General features: G+C 37.4%; 1 pseudogene; it reads left to right on the top strand.

The window, feature by feature from the left end:
• Window positions 1–12,387: 12,387 nt before the first annotated feature.
• Window positions 12,388–12,879, top strand: LOC103080115 (peptidyl-prolyl cis-trans isomerase A pseudogene; annotated as a pseudogene).
• The last annotated feature ends 5,312 nt before the right edge of the window (window positions 12,880–18,191 follow it).

Raw genomic sequence — 18,191 nt, 5'->3', positions numbered from 1 at the left:
TATACATTGGCACATTGCCAAATAGTTGCATGTGGTGTAGAAATCTGCAAGAGTTTATTAGACATTATTATACTTACAGAAACTTCTTGCTAAATAAACATATAGATTTCCAGAACTAGGGCCTCTAACTCAAACCCTTAAACCAATGTCTCGCACAAAGTTGTTAAAGAAAAGAATCCTGCAGTGTGGTTCTGTCTTTGTTTCATTACTACCATTCCGTATACATAAATATACTCACATATACAGACACGATCACACACAAACACAGGAACATCACATTTTATAGGGCTTAGAGCTAGAATTTAACCCTGCAAAGCTAGCACTGAACTCAAAACACAGCCCACAGAAGACCAGGTATTTTCTCTCTCTTACATCCTCTCAGGACACCAATTAGATGACTGAACACATAGTCGGTACTCAGCAAATTGACTGAAATATTGATTTTTATTAACTGTCACAATCTCTGCATATTTTGTTTTATAGCCAAGGAGAAATTCTATGGTCATCAAATGATGATCAATTTCTTCAAGCAAGTGAGTTACATCCTAAAGAAAAGGAAGGTGATCTGACAGTTACAGGATTATAGATTGCTATTTTATCTTTTTTTTTTTTTTTTCAGACAATGTGTAAGGTGGTAGAGTTGAAGGAAGTGAGGATTCTATTTTGTTAGTGATAATTGTGTTTTCATCCCATAAATCTGAGAGGGAACATACCAGCTCTTTACATGCTCCTCCTCCTAATCTCTCCTACAACACTATCCCTCCACCCAAATAAAAATACATGGGGTTCTAAGCTAGACATCAGTCAGAGCAAACCAGAACGAAGGCTTTTCAATTCTTCCACCTCTGGAACTTCCCTGGTGGCACAGTGGTTGAGAGTCCACCTGCCGGTGCAGGGAACGCGGGTTCGTGCCCCGGTCCGGGAAGATCTCACATGCCATGGAGTGGCTGGGCCCCTGAGCCATGGCCGCTGAGCCTGCGCATCCGGAACCTGTGCTCCGCAACGGGAGAGGCCACACAGTGAGAGGCCCGCATACCGCAGAAAAAAATCTTCCACCTCTATACACCTGTGAAGCGATGCCTACTTCTCCCTTTCGTCCAGCTAAAGGAAACTTTTTTTTTAACCTTGTCTGATCTACTTCCCCTTTTTCCTCCTTCTAAAAAGGAAGAATTCCTTTTTGCTGGAAGGAGGGAAGAGACAGAGAAAACAAATGCTATCTGTGGCTGGTCTGGAGCAGAAATGCCTGTGGTTTAGGGCATGTGGGATATTTTTAGTAGTTATGGTGTATAAAAAGATTGGAGAGAAGGGGAGTGATTTTTACAGTTTTTTAAGTGGGTCATAAATTAGATCTCCTTTAACATCCTTCAAGATGTGTAACTAAATAATGGAATTATTTGTTAAACTTCTGGTTGCTGAACTGCTTCTTGAGTATAGTAATGTGGAAAGACTCGGTTGTATGATTCCTAAGTTCCTAGTATTTATACAGGAAGACTTAGAGGTGAGTCTTTACAGGTCATCCAGTCCTAACTCTCAGACAGGATTTGGATCTCAACTGCATGATTATTGGAAGAGCTTTGGCGGGCCTCCGTTTAAGTACTTCCAATGTTGATATTTCATATGCAGCTGAACTTTGCTTTGCTACAACCTCCATGCATTAGTTCTAATGGTATTCTATGGAGAGGCATAGAATAATTTTACTTCCTTCTTCACTATCTGACACTAAACTATATTGTCAGTAAGTTTGTTCTCACATCCCTCAGTAAATATGTTCTCCACTCTGAATATCACTGCTTCTTTCAATAACTCCTATGACATATATCCAGACACTCTAAAATGACTTTTCCTCTTATCTGAACATATTTCATGTTGCAAATATCATACCTAAACTGTGGCTTGTAAGTAAATATAATACTCCAGATGTAGTCTAAGTGTGAGTGCAATGGCTCAACAGAACTATTATTGTCTTTCATTATTTGTTTTTTTTTTTTCTTGGCATTATACTACCTCATTTCTTCTCTCACATGCTGTTAGCTCTGGTTGAATAACCTTCTGTGTCCTAGGATAAAGCTTGCACACATGTGTTAATCTGTACACTTTCAGAGAGAGTTTGCACAGTCAGTGTGATAATTAACTCTGGAGTCAGACCTAAACAGGTTTAGATCCCAGCTGGACCATCCACAGGCTAAAAGACTTTGAGAAAGTTTATTAACAAGTAAGTTTTTTCACTTATGCATTGTTTTTAAGCAATGCACTAAACATTCCTTTATGTATTCTTCTCAATTAAATGTTATCTTTTCAGTTTGAGCACATTATTGCAGATATTTAAGGTGGTTTTGAAATCTTAAAGCCATTCAAACTTTCATAATTGAAATGGTTCAAGAATTCATTCTTCTACTAGCTTTCCATCATCTACCATTAAGAATAATGTCTTCTACAACCTTTATCCTTAAAGAGTGACCCATGGACCAGTAATATCAGCATTACCTGGAAACTTGTTAGAAATGCAGACTCTCAGATTCCAGATCTACTGAATCAGAATTTGCTTTTAACAAATTACACAGGTGATGCAAATTAAAGTTTGAGAATCTCTAAATCTTTATTCACAGAGCTGAGAAAAATAGTAACCAATAGAGTGTATTCGAGAATTATTTCTAAATCAGTAATGACCAGTTAATAAACTCTTTGTATAAGCTCAAGAAATATGAGAACAACTATTACTACTGTAATTTAAACAATGTTCCATCACTCTCTCAAAGTAGATTATAAGAATTTTGAACAAATGTTCCTCTTGATTTCCTCCCAGTTTGATTCACTCTTAATCTGAGTGAATGTGGGTCAAGGCTAGGGAGGGTGAATGCACAGCCTGTGTTCTGAAGGCTGATGCCTGGCTTCAAATCTTGCCTTGGCTGCTTAACTCCAGGTGACTTGGGCCATTGGCTTACCTTCTAAGTCCCAGTTTCCTGATTTGTAAAATGAAGATAATAACTGTACCTGTCTCCTAGCTTTATTGAGAAGATTAAACAAGATAACACATGTAAATAATTTAGAAAAAATGCCTTAAATGTGGTAAGTGTTCCCTTTCGTTCCTGAATCCTTGCAATGCTTTTATTTAGAGTGTTTGCTCTGGGTCATAATGGACTTTTTTGTATGTTGTCTCCATATTTAAGCTCTAAGTGCCTTGATGATACTATTTTATGCAGGCATACCCTAAGACATAACCAGGTGATTTGTCTAATGTCCATATGTGAGACAGTTTGGAAGTTGAAATGCATTTTTCAGCAGAATCTTAACCTAATCCACAAATGCTTATCCAAGCAATGATAAAGATGATAATAGTTATTCTATACTTCTATGACTGCTACTGCTAATCATACTATAGTGTCTAACTACCTCTTACAGTGATATGATGTAACTCCTCTTTCTCTAGGAGTTTGGAAGACAGAAGCTTGAAGGAGGTGAGGGTGGGAGTCAGTGCTCCAGAAATCGAATGCAACAAGTTGACATGATTTGTGAACCAAGAATGTCACCATATAAGTAAGCAAAGAATGTTGTGGCAATCAAGGCATCAGCCACTGTATCCACCTGGGTGGTGCACACTGAGGGGATTCAGGATATAGAAAAACAGGACACTGGCCCTAGATAATTAAGGTGAATATCAGGAGAGTAATTTCATTAAGCCCAGATTCTTGCATATTCCCATACATAGAAAAGTGCTAAATTCATTAACTTGAGATGATTGTTTTTCTTTAATTAGCATTAATATTTTGATGTTCGACTACCTGGGATTTTTTTTGCAAAAATTTCCTGTGTATCCTGCATCCTCCTTTACCTCTTTGGAACAGTCTTCAGAGCTATCCAAGAGGCTGTATCCCTGGATTAAGTCCTCAGTAAGTTCACTGAATAAAACACATATTTATTGTTTCTAGATTTTTTGATGATGGCCATTCTGACTGGTGTGAGATAATATCTCATTGTGGTTTTGATTTGCATTTCTCTAATAATTAATGAAGTTGAGCATTCTTTCATGTGTTTGTTGGCAGTCTGTATATCTTCTTAGGATAAATGTCTATTTAGGACTTCTGCTCATTTTTGGATTCTGTTGCTTGTCTTTTTGTTATTGAGCTGCATGAGCTGCTTATAAATTTTGGAGATTAATCCTTTGTCAGTTGCTTCATTTGCAAATATTTTCTCCCATTCTGAGGGTTGTCTTTTGGTCTTGTTTATGGTTTCCTTTGCTGTGCAAAAGCTTTGAAGCTTCATTAGGTCCCATTTATTTATTTTTGTTTTTATTTCCATTTCTCTAGGAGGGGGTCAAATAGGATCTTGCTGTGATTTATGTCATAGAGTGTTCTGCTTATGTTTTCCTCTAAGAGTTTGATAGTTTCTGGCCTTACATTTAGGTCTTTAGTTCATTTTGAGATTATTTTTGTGTATGGTGTTAGGGAGTGATCTAATCTCATACTTTTACATGTACCTGTCCAGTTTTCCTAGCACCACTTACTGAAGAGGCTGTCCTTTCTCTACTGTACATTCCAGCCTCCTTTATCAAAGATAAGGTGACCATATGTGCATGGGTTTATCTCTGGGCTTTCTGTCCTGTTCCATTGATCTATCTTTCTGTTTTTGTGCCAGTACCATACTGTCTTGATTACTGTATCTTTGTAGTATAGTCTGAAGTCAGGGAGCATGATTCCTCCAGCTCCGTTTTTCATTCTCAAGATTGCTTTTGCTATTCGGTGTCTTTTGTGTTTCCAAACAAATTGTGAAATATTTTGTTCTACTTCTGTGAAAAATACCAGTGGTAGTTTGAAAGGGATTTCATTGAATTTGTAGATTGCTTTGCATAGTAGAGTCATTTTCACAGTGTTGATTCTTCCAATCCAAGAACATGGTATATCTCTCCATCTATTTGTATCATCTTTAATATCTTTCATCAGTGTCTTATAATTTTCTGCATACAGGTCTTTTGTCTCCTTAGGTAGGTTTATTCTTAGATAAATGCTGGAGAGGCTGTGGAGAAAAGGGAACCCCCTTGCACTGTTGGTGGGAATGTAAATTGATACAGCCACTGTGGAGAACGGTATGGAGGTTTGTTAAAAAACTACAAATAGAAATACCTTATGAGCCAGCAATCCCACTACTGGGCATATACCCTGAGAAAACCATAATTCAAAAAGAGTCATGTACCAAAATGTTAATTGCAGCTCTATTTACAATAGCTCAGAGATGGAAACAACCTAAGTGTCCATCATCGGATGAATGGATAAAGAAGATGTGGCACATATATACAATGGATTATTACTCAGCCATAAAAAGAAACAAAATTGAGCTTTTTGTAATAAGGTGGATAGACCTAGAGTCTGTCATACAGAGTGAAGTAAGTCAGAAAGAGAAAGATAAATACTGTATGCTAACACATATATATGGAATTTAAGAAAAAAAATGTCATGACAAACTTAGGAGTAAGACAGGAATAAAGACACAAACCTACTAGAAAATGGACTTGAGGATATGGGGAGGGGAAAGGGTAAGCTGTGACAAAGCGAGAGTGAGGCATGGACATATATACACTACCAAACGTAAGGTAGATAGTAGTGGGCAGCAGCCACATAGCACAGGAAGATCAGCTTGGTGCTTTGTGACTGCCTGGAGGGGTGGAATAGGGTGGATAGGAGGGAGGGAGATGCAAGAGGGAAGAGATATGGGAACATATGTATATGTATAACTGATTCACTTTGTTATAAAGCAGAATCTAACACACCAGTATAAAGCAATTATACTCCAATAAAGATGTAAAAAAAAAAAACATATCTCAAATTTAGGTTGTGCATTTTTTTTAAGTCAACAGAGAACATATATGTACTGGTTATAACTGCCTTCCATCAAACTCTTTGAGGAGTAAAGATGGTAAATACTTGTATAAACAGATAGAAGCCCCAGCCTTGAAAGTAAAAGTCTTCAATTTGAGTCTCAGCTTTCACATTTATTAAATTTCAGACTTTATTCAATTTAAATTTTCTGGGCCTTCATTTCCCTTTTTGTAATATAGGAAGAATTTCCAACATTCTCACCAGGTGACTAAAAAATGACTATTCATTAGAAATATCTTTGTAAACAATTTCTAGGAAAAGCATGAAGAAGAAAACTGATGATGATAGAAGTATTTCCTTCCTTTGACTCTGGTCGTCTCTCTACTCTTATAAGATGTTATGCAAAATCTTTGCTTTGGATATGCTTTATGATTCTTCATGGAAATCTCTGAGAGAGGTATTAGAAGAAACTAGTGGAATTGATTTCTGTCAGCCCCACAATTGCTGTTTATTTCTACAATTGACCCGATATGGAGACAACTATATTATACCAAAGATGTTAAAAGCTGCCCTTAAATAGCTCCCCCACTGGCCTGCCATGGGGTTAAGTTGCTGTAATGGTATTATTCCTTAAGGGCATCTAGTGGAGCTATCGTTCGTTTTTTGTTTGTTTTTTTTCTTTGAAGCTGGGTCAAGGCTAATGTGTTATCCTAGGAGGATTCATATATTAGCTAGTTAACATATTAGCAGGGGCTATTGTCTCTGATTAAGCCATTACCACCCCCTGTCCTGTAGCAAAGAAAATGACCCAAGGGGAATGGGTCACATGATGGACTCATTTTAATGAAAGAGAAGCAAAATTAACAGTTTGAGATTAAGTTTGGGGTTAGTTAAAATTTTGGTATCATGACTTCCAGGCACTTAATAATTGAGACTGGGTCTCCAGAAGAGGCTTCAAGGAAGCTAACCCAATTTATTATCTTTTTCATGGGCCAGGATGTGTTGTTGACACACAGTGAGTCCAAACAAATCAAAACATTGGAGTTGGAATTTGGAGCAGAGAAATGTTTATTACAGGACCAAGCAAGGAGAACAGGGCAGCTCAAGCTGAAAAGAGCCAAAATAGTTGTTAGTTGTTAGTTGATAGTTCTGGGGGAAGAGTTTATATAGGCAAAATTGGAGGCAGGGAGAGGTCTTTAGGGTGTGTGACTTTCCTCTGATGTAACAGGGCAGTGTTCTGGGAATCTCAACCATCAGCCTTCTGGTTCCAACCAGTCAGAGATCTATGTGCTTGTGCTCAGCCTGAAGTTACCATCCTCCACCTGGGTGGGGGTCTTAGTTCCCATAGAATAACTCAGAGATGTGTATCAGATTGTCATGCACTTCTCTTGAGGAGGAACCAGGACCCTGCCCCACTGCTGCACTATTTTTTCTTGATGGCTTTCCTTTGTTTCTGCATTCCCTCACTCCTCTAATGAGTAACTGTTTGAATGTGCCCTTTGGAACTCAAGGAAGGTCTAGAAGGCTGAAACCTTTTTCCTACAAACAAGGGACACAGAAAAAGTCTTTTGTACCTGGGAGGGCCAGGTCCTGTTCAGTTTCAATCCCCCCTTTTCTCTGATACTCCTCAATCCTGAGGGGAACAGATGTTGGACAAGAGAGGGAATGACATTTTAGATAGAGAGGTTAATCATAAACTCAGCAGAGAAACTTGGTTTTAGGGGGACTTGGTTTCAGATTTGCTTGCATGTTGGACTCCATATGTAGTCCAGCATGGGGTTCATATAAAAGTATTAATATTAATGGCCTTTAGGTTCCTTTATAAGACTTAAAACTAGTGGTTAAACTTCCTCTTTATCAAAGATGTTCCCTTTATCATCAACACATGAAACACATTTGGAAAATTTATTTCAGTTTCCCTTAAGTTCATATATATATATATATATATATATATATATATACACATCCACATGTACATACATCTATTCTGGAATAATTTTTGATTTAAAATGAAACATCAGTTCTTCATGTTTTCTAATATTTTTAGGCCCTGGAAAAGTTTCATCTCATAGACCTAAAGCTGTAAAATGATAATATTGAAATGCAAGTCACAAGCTTCAATTAGGTACAATCAGAAATCATGCGGTGACTTCATTAAGTATCATTAAGAATGATCAAAATATTGCTCTTAGGAAAAATACATCAAAAGCATTGCATTTACACATTGATTAAACAGGATCTGCAATTTCTAAAATCTGGTATGGGAAAAAAGAATGAAGTAAATTAAGTGCTCATATCCCACTTAGCAACAAGGGAGTGCTTAGCAACTGGCAAAGGAAGACATAAAGGGAGATGGTGGAAAACAAAATATGATCAGCTTCTGAAACTGGGGGAGGAATCAAGAAAGGGCAATGTAACTAATTGGGGCTGGAGGAGAGGTTGCTATCCCAGGAGCAGTGGGCAAGTTCATGTTAGCCTGCTTTGTATAAAATTTTTATTTTTATTTTTAGCTTTAGGAAATTAAGCTTATAATTAGGGAATCAAGAGTACAGGAAGGACTCTCATCAAAGCCATGAGTGTGTCTAGAGTCATCTCTGGTGACATGCATGTACCCATTTACAAATATTTTCCCCTTTTACTTGTGTACTAAGGTGCATAGCCGAGTTCTCAGTCCCACAAGATTTTAAGTCTTAAGGAGCTTTAAGGAAGACTTGATGTTATATCCCTTTGAGAACTCTTCAATAGTATTAGTTTTCTAATTACTCTCCCTGATCCCCTTGCTTTGCATTTTATCTGCATTCCTTGGTAGTGCCATTCATCCCATGACTTCAGCTCCCATTGTGCACCGATAATTCTCAACCCTTCTTATCCACTTAGAGACACCTCTTTCCTGTGCTTCAGTCTGTGCCCATGAATGTTCATGGGCCACTGAAACCTACCATGATAAATCCTATTCTCCCCATCCTCTTGCTCCCCACTTTGATATACCATCTTAGGAAGACCATCACCCATGCAGTCACCCCATCCAGGACCCTCCCTACATCTGTCTCCTAATCACCTACACCCAGGTAGCTAAATTCATTGATTCTTTCCCTGAAATGTGTGTCAGTCTCACTCTCCTTCACAATAAATCTAAAATAAAAAATGAAAAATAAATCATCATCCTTCAACAAAATTCAAATTTGTAGCATCACATGAAGGTTCCTCATCATCTGGCCAAATTGACTTTTTTCTTTTTACCTTGGTTCTGCCATTCCAGTTTGCACGTAGCGCATGTTTGGGTCATATCAAATGTGTTTTCATTCCTGGAAGGTGCCATGTTTTCTGACACCTCTTATCCAAAATTGACAGTGTGCTCTTCTTTTACCATGCCCTGACTTTATCTGAACCTTGACAACTTACATAGACTTCTCATGATTAACTCTTTGTATCATTCCTAATACTGGGCTTATGGTAAAGTCATAGTAATTATTGTTTATCAAAGAATTCCCAAAGGAACAGACATTTACAATCTAATTTCAGATATTACAGTAAGTATCACTGGAAATAGTAGACATTCAATAAATATCTGTTTAATTGAATTAAATATATGGACAAGAATCCAGCATCCCCAAAATCAGAACCCACAGATGAGGAGTTGAAAACATTTTTTTTCTGTAAAGAACCAGATAGTAAATATTTTAGGCTTTGCAGGCCATATAGTCTGTTGCAACCACTAAATTCTTCTACTGTAGCATAAAAGCAGCCACAGACAGAAAAATAAAAAATAAAAAGCATTGCAGTGGTCTAATAAAACTTTATTTATGGACACTGAAATTTAAATTTCATATAATTTTTAGGTGTCACGAGAGAGTATACTTTTTTTTTTTTTAACCACTTAAAACTATTGAAACAATTTACTCAGAAGCTATATAAAACCACTTAGCCAGCTGGATTCAACCCACAGGCTGTGGTTTGTTGATTTCTGTTATAGCTCATCACTGGTTTCAGCTCCTTATTTGGTCAACATTTTATACAAACCTCATTTGGATTGTTGTCACCAACAGTTAACATAAATCATATCCATGTCATTGCTTTATTCTAGCAGTCATTTTAGCTATACCCCAACCTGGAAGTCCCCCAGACTTATGAGACTTCCTCTTAATACTTTTTATTACTGTGTATATCGAACAGGTAAAGAGCTTATCCCATTCTTTCTAGCAATTTTAGAACAAACACAGAGCCTCTGTGTGATCCAGTGTTTGACAACCATTTGCTCCTATATTGTTACATCCCATATTGTCACAATTAATTTTTCACTATCAACTTGCTTCCTAAGAATCCATTTTTTTTTCCCTGAATTGCCATCTTCTCCTCTGTCAAGGTAATTTCTTCCCTTATCTAAAGCATTTTATTTTTTTTTACCAGAGCATCACTTTTAATCTTACTAATATTACTAAATTGATCTTACTAATCTTGATTCACCCTTCTGCCTAATAGGAAATCATGAATTCTTATAATTTTCTATGGTAAGTCCTTTTCCTGTACTCTCAGTATTCCATACTTACTAAGACACATTAGGATTCTTACTTAGTCTGTTCAAGCTGCTATTATAAAATACCATACATGGGGTCACTTATAAACAACAGAAATGTATTTCTGACAGTTCTGAAGGCTGGTAAGTCTAACATCAAGGAGCTGGTAGATTCAGTATCTGGCAAGGGCTTGCTTTCTGTTTCATAGATGGTCATTCTCTCTCTGTGTTCTCACATGGCAGAAAGGGGTGAGGGGACTCTCTGGGATCTCTTATAAGAGAATTAATCCCATTCATGAACGCACTATCTTCATGACCTAATTGCTTCCCAAAGGTCCCAACTCCAACCACTATCGTATTGGGAATTAGGTTTCAACATATGAATTTTGGGGAGGGACACAAATATTCAATCCAAACCAAATACACAATACTTATATTCAAAACAAGAATGATGACAAGAGGAAGGAAGAAGAGGAGGCAGAGTAAGAGGATGAGGAAAATAAAGAAAGGGAAAAAAAAAATAGTAATAGGGGATAGAGACCAAAAAGAAAGAAACAAATAGGAAGGTTATATTATATACTTAAAATGAGATTGTATGAAACTCTTTCACAAATATTATCTGCTATGAGCAAGGAAACTGGAAAAATTACTTTTGACCTGGAGAAGTTAATTAGTCAAAAAGAGAAAGGAAGCGCAAATCATATTTTTTTAACTTTTTTTCCTGAATCACACTCTATTTGAAAGTCTGATAAAAGATACTTCAGGCTGACAATTTCTCAAGTTCCATCTGTGTTCAGGCTCTGGGCGTCCTGGGTCTTTTTATATGGATAGAAATCAAACCTTAGTACAGCATCAGAATGTTCTAGCTTCTTGCAATGGTATTTACATTCCTCTGTTGCTCTTTCAAAAGATGTCCAGACCTATAAATATTAAGCTACATTTTGGGACCCTAACCTTGAATGAGGGCAGTTACCATTTAATATTTCCAAAGGAAGGGAATAGGTGCAGGAGTAGGCAAGAGAAAGAAACACAAAACCAAAAATGTCAAATCTGATTGATTTAAAACTAGGTAGGCAAATCAGCAAGGGCTGATTGATCCAGCATCAATGGAGAGTGAGGTCAGACAGGGCTGTTTTAAAATTATTTGGTATTTTCAGAAATTGATTACTTATGGAGAGCATTAAGAAGTAGCTGTGCACATTCATTTAATGGGCCAGTGACTCTTATACAGGGCTGGAGTCGTCACATTCAATCTCATTTACTCCTTGTTAACTTGTGCTTTCTTCTGAAGAGTGTTTATTTATTACAGATGCTATAAGGATAAACTACAAACTAGAATAATAAATAATGCCCTAAATGGGATTTTGCAAGCACCACCTTCCCGCCCATCTTTCTATTCCCAGCACCCAGTGTGACAGGCACCATTGTTTACAGGCCTGTGAATGTCTGTAGGGCTGAAGAACAAGTCCTTTTCTGTCCTATGGTGCATTTCAGTGAGGAGACAGCCACTTATATGGAGAGAACTTAAGGACACTGGGATGTCCTCCTGTTCCCCAAAAGTGTTCCTCAGTGGTCCATTCCTTGAAGGGACATTCCACTGGTTCTTTGAGTTAGTAATACCCTTTGCAGATATGAACAATCTTGGGAGAAATGTCATGCATTACTGCAGTCCTAGATATACAACTTGGTATAAATTCATATTGTTGGTCATTTCCTACCCTTTCAGCTGGAAACAGGCCCCAAAGGGAAAATTGATATGATGGAGAAAGAGAGGAATATTTTGGAATATGAACCGTGGACCAATGGGTTGTATTTGGGAGTGGCACTTCAAGAAAATCTATAGAGTAAGGCGATAAGAGGGCAAGGACTTTGACATGTGCGTGAGCAGGCACACACACACAGACACACACAGACTTCACTCAGAATCAAAAATGGAACTTCATCTTTAACTTCCAATCTGATAACTGCCTAAAGGTAAGTCTTCATTTCTCCAGAGATCTTTTCAAAATTTCCCTTATGGCTTTGCAGACACTGCCACACTGGAACCTCCCGCGCTGCCCAACCATGGTCAACCCTACTGTGTTCTTTGACATCGCCATTGACAGCGAGCCCTTGCGATGCGTCTCCTTCGAGCTGTTTGCAGACGAAGTTCCAAAGACAGCAGAAAACTTTCATGCTCTGAGCACTGGGAAGAAAGGCTTTGGTTATAAAGGTTCCTGCTTTCACAGAACAATTCCGGGATTTATGTATCAGGGTGGTGACTTCACATGCCATAATGGCACTGGTGGCAATCCATCTATGGGGAGAAATTTGATGATGAGAATTTCCGCCTGAAGCATATGGGTCCTGGCATCTTGTCCATGGCAAATGCTGGCCCCAACACAAACAGTTCCGTTTTTCATCTGCACTGACAAGACTGAGTGGTTGGATGGCAAGTATGTGGTCTTTCGCAAGGTGAAAGAGGGCATGAATATTGTGGGAGCCATGGAGCACTTTGGGTCCAGGAATGGCAAGACCAGCAAGAAGATCACCATTGCTGACTGTGGACAAATCTAATAATAAATTTGACTTGTGTTTTACCTTAACCACCAAGACCATTCCTTCTGTAGCTCAGGAGAGCACCCCTTCATCTCCATCTGCTCAAAATATACTATAATCTTTGTGTTTTCATTGCACTTCTTTGGGTTCCATATTTTCCTTATTCCCCTCCAAGTTTAGCTGAATTGCAATGTTAAGTTTATGGTTATGAAATAAAAAGTAAACAAACAAAACAAACAAACAAACAAAAAAAACTTCCCTTATGACATAGCGAGAGTCCCCACTAGAAACTGCTGGTTTATTCCTACACAGATTTTCTCTTTTAATTCATTAACAATAAGGACACACCATCCACATCCCTCTCTTTATAACTTTATACAACTTTTAAAGCTAATCTCAAACTTCAATCCCGTGAACACTGTTACCTATTTCTTTGACTAAAATTATCTTACTCTGATTTCCCATTATCTTTTGAAGTGCTTAATTCTGTTTTTACAGTTGAATTCTCAGATGATTTTATTTATCTCACATAAAATACAAACTCTTTTATGGCAAGAACTCCCCTGTTTCTTGTATCCCTAACATATGGTTGTATCCAGTTTGCAAACCCAAGTATAAAATCAAAATGTCACTTATCCTCCCTCCCTTTTTTAAAAAGAAGGCATTTGGGTGAGGTGTGTGTACTAGAATGACTGTCACATTCCCCATGCACTGTATGGAGCTGACTAGTACTCCTGAGGCTATAGCTTTATGGATTTTGTGTGTTTCTCCAAAGTGAATCTTTCAGGTATCTTTCTAAAATGCTAAGAGAATTCCTTTAGGATATTTATTTCATATGAGTAAAGGTATAAAGTGCATCAATGCATGTATATCCAATGGTGAAAAATGCAACACTTCCTAGGCTTGTGATTTTCAGCTGTCCCACAAGACATTTACTGTCGTCTAATTAGGCATTCTAAGAACATAAAATCCCGTTGTGTTTACCCTGCAACAATTATAATCCAGTGTGCCTGACATCACAGTATTTATCTCCAGAAATAATGACTCCATGACAAAGGCAGCAATATGAGTGCATCACAGGACCAAACAGAGCAGTGAGGGAGACCCTAAAGGAAGTACTCCATATTCATATATAAACGGGGCTCACAATGAACACATCACCAATTTTAATAAACCTGAAGAAAGGGAAGTAGATTGGATATGAAAGTCAAATATAATTGAGATCCCCTGCTTGTCTAAGAGGCCCTCTTTATTTTTTTTTTTATTTTTATTTTTTTTTGTGGTACGCGGGCCTCTCACTGTTGTGGCCTCCCGTTGCGGAGCGCAGGCTCCGGACCCACAGGCTCAGCAGCCATGGCTCACGGGCCTAGCCGCTCCGCGGCATGCGGGATCTTCCCGGACTGGGGCACAAACCCGTGTCCCCTGCATCAGCAGGCGGACTCTCAACCACTGCGCCACCAGGGAAGCCCAAGGCCCTCTTTAAATTAAGACTTTTCCAGGTGATTAAGGAGAATGCCAGCACTTCAAAGGGAAGCAGATCCTTGTTCTCTGCAGCTCCACAGGCGACCAGCTCGCTTTCCCTTTGTCCAGATAGAGGCTTTGTTCTCCCAAAGTTGGTCAGGTGCTGCGCCTGTCCAAAAGGGGAAACGAGCGAGGCTTTAGGAGCCTGCACCTGTTTTAAAAGCAATGCCGCTCCCTTGGCTGCAAAGCCCCAAACATCAAATGCCTCCCTTTGCCAAGCAGCTTGGCTATTCCCCAGGCGTTTTCAATCTAGTTGAGTAAAACAAAAATTGCATAATTTGTCATTATTTTCAAGGAATGAGATGTGCCTTCTACAATTCCTTTCGAGTTAAATACAATGATGCTGAGCTTCCTGTGAACGCCAATGCCTTATTTCTCAGAAAGAATAGAAATAAAGAATGGTAAAAGAAACACCCAATTGATTGACTGTAATTTTCTCTGATATTTGTTATTGGTGTGTTCTTTGTATGCATTTTTATGGATAGGTAGCAGAAAAATTATTTTCCCAGGTCTTTATTAAAGAGAAGCCAAACCCTCTGTGAAAAGCTGGGACTGGAAGCCAGGACTTCTGAATCAGCTACAAGATTCAAAACAAATAAATCACATTAATTTAGGAAAGTCACAAGTCATATAAACATTAAATTTCCTCATCTTTAAAATGCAGATTAAAATGATCTTCTCTAAATATATCCCATTTTATTATGAAACTAAAATTTTAAAAATTGATAAGAAAGTGCTTTAAAACGTTGAATATTCTCTGTAAATGTAAAGTAGTTTGAATGAGAAATAAAGGGTGGGGTAGGATTCTTAGACAGGAGTCCTACCACTCTTTCTAGGGTGAAAGCTTCAAACCCAGGCAGAGAGAGGAATGAAGAGCAAAGAAAACAAATCAGAACAATCATCAGAAAGCAAGGGCACCCTCAATCTCATCTATTAAAAGCTGAGAAAAACAACTAAAAACCTCCACCATATATTTTTTTGTGTACAGTGCCTTTCTGCTGCCATTTGGTTACAACAATAGTGGAGAAAAATAGGCCCATAAAGCAAGATTGATTGCTGCAAAGATGATCAATTGCTGCTGTGAAAGGGGAAAAAACTGATAAATGTTTGTTTTTTTTTTTCTTTTCCCTCTCTTCACAACCTTTTGCTAAAGCTGTGCAAAATGTGTCATGCATAAAAAGTATGCAATTTTCATATAATTAGAGGAACACAAGATGAAAATGAGTTCCATCAGAGCAATCAAGGATGGTAATGTGGTATGTATTTGTCAGTGCCTATTTGTCATGAAAGCAAAACCCAGCACGTTATATATTTTATTTCATTTTAACTCTGAAAGACATAAATGCCATTTTGCCATGGCCAAATCTATAAATTTCAATAATCTTTTTTTTTTTTTTTGGAAAGTGAAGTTTTGGAACTGCAGATTAGATCATTTTACTCTTTTAAAGAATAGAATATCATCTTAAGAAAAACACCGAGATTATAGGAAAGATTTATTTCATGGAGGGTCAGATTTACAGTGGGAGGTGATAGGTTTAGAGTTTGCTATACAAAAGCATGATATAATTTATTTTCTCTAAAAATAACACTTACATCTTACAGTAGCATGTGTTCCTGATCCCATCCCCATAACCCCAAAACAAAGGATATTGTTTTTATATTCTTCTTGAGCAAGAGGGCACATGTTTTTTCTTTCTTCCTTTCATACTCTTACCCTTCCTTTCTCCCTTCTTTCTTTCCTTCCTTCCTTTCTATTTATCCATTCACTTATTCATTTATTATGTTTTTTGAAACAGTATATTGAGCATCAGAATTGTGCCAGGCATCTAAATTCTGATTATGTAAAATTAAAAAAAAAAAAAAGACATGGCCCATGTTCTCACGCTATTTCACTTAGGGGGGTCAGTGGCAAGTAAGGAATTAATGCGGTGGGATAGTGTCATAATAGGGACAGATTCAGGAATTAATGGGGAGTTGTGTAGGCTTCAGCTGGTAAAGCTTATGGGAAGGTTACTTTCTGGTCAGTCTTGCTTTAGTCACTAAGTAGGACAGATGTGGGAAAAGGCAGTCCTGACAGATGAACAAGTAAGGCAAATGATATGAGGACACTGAAAGCTTAGCCTGCTTGTGAAGGTGCAACTAGTTAATTATTTTCATGACGTAAAGTGTGAAATGAATTGGAGAAGGAAAAATGAGGAAGATCCTCATAGGCCAGGCTAAGGTGTTTGATCTCTGTCTTCAGCACAATAGGAATACTTTTCATGTTTAAAGCAGAAATACTCTATAATCAAATCTGATAGTAGAAGGGAGAGTCTAGCAGCAGCATGGAGAATGGATGTGAGTGGGTAGGACCAGTTAGGACACTATAAGAATAACCCAGCTGAGAGATAGTGATGATTGAAGCAAGATGGGAAATGGATGGGTTTGAGATAACTTACAGAAGAATTTACATGATTTAGAAATGGATTACTAATAGGAGATTAGGCAGAGAGAGAACTTAAAATATTTAGTGCAGGAAATTGGGTGAATAATGATACCTTTAAGTAAGTCAGGGAACACAGGAAAAGGAGCAAGTATTACTTGGAAAATAATGAGTTACAACTTGGACCTGTTTAATGTGATATAATGGTGGAATGCTTAAGATAGATAATTATGGTATACACAATCTGCATATTTGGGATCCAGACATTTTCCCTTCCTGGAATATTGTGAGTTTCTAAAGTTGTCAGATCTAAGCTAAAACAATATTCATTCATTCATTTAATTTGAAAGTGAATAGCAAGCAACTACATTGTCTAGTTAAAGTAGTGGTAAAACACAAGGGCTGTCTACAATATTAGACATTTTTGGAAACAAAACATACCTCTTTCAGTTATGATCTTTTTGACACAGCGTATTTGCAAAAACCCCATTAATCCTCATTTTTCTTATCTGTGAAATTAAAGTTATTATATCCACTCTATAGAATTAATTATGAGGTTGAAGGGAGATGAAACACACAGAGTAGTTAGGACAGTTCCTGACATGTAGTTATATAATTAACATTATTGAGCTCCAAGTCACTAATGTGTATGTGAAGTCAACAAATATGAAAAATATAAAAATACCTCCAGGAAATTTGAGCTATCAAATTATTTTACTTTGATAGCCCTATATAACAAATAATCCTCATTGAACACTCACTACTGTGAAAATATGGGCAGTGTTTTTGAGTCTGTGACTGTATAGTAATAATAACAATAATAATAATAATATTAACTCATATTTCTATAGTGTTTTTCCATTTACTGAATACTCTAACATATTGGGTTGGCCAAAAGTTTCATTTGTTTTTTCCATAAGATGGCTCTAGTAGCACTTAGTTGTCTAAACTTCATTCAAAACAATTATGTTAGATTGTACATGACAGCTGTCATATCAGTATGCATTTTTAAAAAGACATCAAAATTGGTGAAATTTTGTGTAGCCATTTCAATATTGAAGATAGAAGAAAAACAGCAACATTTTCGACATATTATGCTTTATTATTTCAAGAAAGGTGAAACGCACCCGAAATGCAAAAAAGATTTATGCAGTATATGGAGAAGGTGTTGTGACTGATCAACCGTGTCAAAAATGGTTTGCAAACTTTTGTGCTGGAAATTTCTTGCTGGACAATGCTCCATGGTCGGTAGACCATTTTAAGTTGATAGGGATCAAATCAAGACATTAATTGAGAATAATCAAATTATACCACACGGGAGATAGCCAACATACTCAAAATATACAAATCAAGTGTTGAAAATCATTTGCACCAGCTTGGTTATGTT

This window comes from Lipotes vexillifer, unplaced genomic scaffold, assembly GCF_000442215.2.
Source record: "Lipotes vexillifer unplaced genomic scaffold, Lipotes_vexillifer_v1.1 scaffold1150, whole genome shotgun sequence".
NCBI classification, from domain to species: domain Eukaryota; kingdom Metazoa; phylum Chordata; class Mammalia; order Artiodactyla; family Lipotidae; genus Lipotes; species Lipotes vexillifer.
Note: the sequence above shows the minus strand (reverse complement) of the source record. Positions and strands in the feature narration are given on the sequence as shown.